This window comes from Atta colombica, unplaced genomic scaffold (assembly GCF_001594045.1).
Source record: "Atta colombica isolate Treedump-2 unplaced genomic scaffold, Acol1.0 scaffold38, whole genome shotgun sequence".
In the NCBI taxonomy this organism is placed as follows: domain Eukaryota; kingdom Metazoa; phylum Arthropoda; class Insecta; order Hymenoptera; family Formicidae; genus Atta; species Atta colombica.
Window position 1 is genome coordinate 4911226 of NW_017259490.1, and position 2903 is coordinate 4914128.

Below are 2903 nucleotides of genomic sequence, written 5' to 3' on the forward strand. Positions count from 1 at the left end.
GTCACATTTTAATTTAAAATCGATATTTGATGTTTATATTTGATTTTATGTAAATAAATTTGATATGACATTAAAATTTACTTAAACCTAGAGACACAGAAAGTAGATTTCTATCATCTAATTGCATTCATAAAATTGGAAAAGGTCAGTTCCCAAAAGTTCAATCTAAACAAATAAAAATAATCGAACTTCATCCTCATATATATAAAATAGAGTAATAACTAAAATAATTATAATAATTATTATTAAATAATTATTTGTAAAAATGTTTTTTTAAATTTTACAAGTCTACTTTCTTAATATTATAAGAATCTCTTTTATCTTCATTGCAAAGAAACATAAATTATAATAGCTAAAATTCGCGACGGGTAATTTCCATCCCTTTTACGCTTCATTTATTTATTCCCAAAATAGCTATTTTTTCTGTATTTTGTCCTATCACATTCTTAATATAACCATTCCAAAGGAAAATGATCTTACGATATGAAATGCGAGAGAAAAAAAAATATCAATGTCTAAAGTCACAATGCAGCATCGATATAGCTAACTATCATTTTCCTTCTCGTATTGGGCTTTGTAACTTCCGTCAAAATAGCTGCCTTATATTTCGTCGTGTTATATTCTCGTGTGCCTGCGATTCCACACGATTGAGATTACCTTATTCGCGTACAAGATTGCAAGCCGTATCGCGAAGTAGCGGAAAGATTGGAATAATGGCGGGAAAAAGCACAGCGCAAAAACTTCGAGGAGCAAATCATAAATTCCGAACCGTTGCTGATGAATCCAACTGCAGTACGCGATACAGTACGGCTCAAGTATCGACTTGTTTTACTGGCAAACGCCAGTGGAAAAAGTTAAACGCTTCCGGAAAACCACGGCAGCGCAATGCTTTCAGGGCGCGGCAAATATATAAACGTAATCGTACGAAAAGGATTTTTCAAGTAGTGCAATGAATAACTGCATTATTGGCAAGCTTGGTTAAGACCCGGATTCGGACTCGTGAGCGTTTTCGAATCCGGCAAGCAAGCATGGCCGGATCCTCGAAGGATAATTTTCCATCACGCTAAACGGAAAACTGGAGATCCGACTGTGTTGAATTTATCGCCGGATTGTCTCCACAGTGAGAGCGAGAACGAAGAAAAAGAGACAGAGAGAGAGAAAGAGAGAGAGAGAGAGAGAGAGAGAGAGAGAGAGAGAGAGAGAGAGAGAGAGAAGAGCTGAGAAGATCTATAGGATTTAGAATCGGATCACATTATTATATATATATATTATTATTATTGACGATGTTGCATCAGTTATCTCTAGGACTGGTAACCCGATTTATATACATCTCTTTAAAACATCATTCATGGTGCGTGTCTTTTCAATCGAAGTACATTAAAAATCGTGAAAGCGTGAATACAAACGTCGCGTCTGAAATTCTGCGGTATTTTTCGAGATACTTAGACGCAGTGCGGAGAGGATGAGAGAATTATCGGTATCCCCTTCCCTATCCTGCCCGCTTATATCACCCGGCTCTTCTTCCCCCGCTGCAATCCACTTTCATCTCTGTCGCTATTATCCGGGCGAGAATCTCAAAAGAGACTGTTCAGATTTCAGATCTCGCCGGCGATCTCTTTCCCTCAGCACAATGAGACAAGGACACTATCTTCGTTAGTACAAACTACATATATATAGATGACTCGTGCCCGCCGAGAAAGATGGATTCTTTCTTTGTCCACGAGAAGCGCACAGCGCTCATTCCATGCATCTTCTCAGCCATCAATGAAAAATTGTACTTTGAAAATTCGTTTGCCTCGCACTCTCATTTTCATTCTTTTTCTTTCTCTTGATTTTATCTCAAATGACCCAAGTGTCTCGAACGAGTCCTTCGCACGCGCTTCGCGACTTTATATTCTCCCACTTGCGACTTTCGCAACCGCGGGAATTCGCGAATTAATCGCCTGTGGCAAAACTATCGCAGAAGAATTTCAGGCAATTTTAAACCGGCATTCCCCGTCTGGACCTCAGGAATCGCTCGTTGATTGAAGATGGTTCCCATTATCGTTTTTCTCATACGAAATTCGATGGACCTTTACTGGATGATCACGGCAAAGGGATTATGGACAAGGTCGTCACATGATACACGACCTGTAACCTTTGGCACGATATTAGGCAACCGAACTGCGTGTAATCGAGCGATCGAATTCAGGTTGCGGCTGCTGGCTGCTACATCATGCTTGCTTCACGTGCACCTAATAGCTGCCCGGCTTTAATGCATACGATTGAATATACGAATTAGCTCGCCTTGACGCCCAAAGCACGAAACAAGTCATTCATTTTCCCATGGATCGATATTTAAGAGTCTCCGAGAGTCCATCGGGCGTTTTTCGGATGCGAGCCAGCGGGTGTTGGCTACTCGAGATGCATTTCCACCTAAGTGTACCGTATTATATTCATAATGTAACGCGTTGTATGGAGAAATACTAATGCTACAAGAATAAGTTTTCTTTGCAACAAAGCGATAAACAAATGATAAATTTCTTCGCAGTGGCCGAATAAAATTATATGTAAAGTATCCTTCTCTTTTTTATTTTTGTTTTAATCCGAATTTACTTGAATGCTGCCTTTATTTTAGAGACTGGAGAGTCAAATTGCTTGAAATTTTTGATAATTTTTCACAACAAAATGAGTAAATGTACTGAATAAGTGAAAGTGAAGTTTTGAATTAGTTATACAACATACAAAAATAAAAAACATGTTTTTTATTAACAAATATATATTCATATATCCCGTTTCTTTTTTCGTTTTCCAATGATATATCTCTATAATCCGATTATGATAAATATAGCTAGAAATCTCGAAGTACACACACACACACACACACACACACACACACACACACACACACACACACACACACA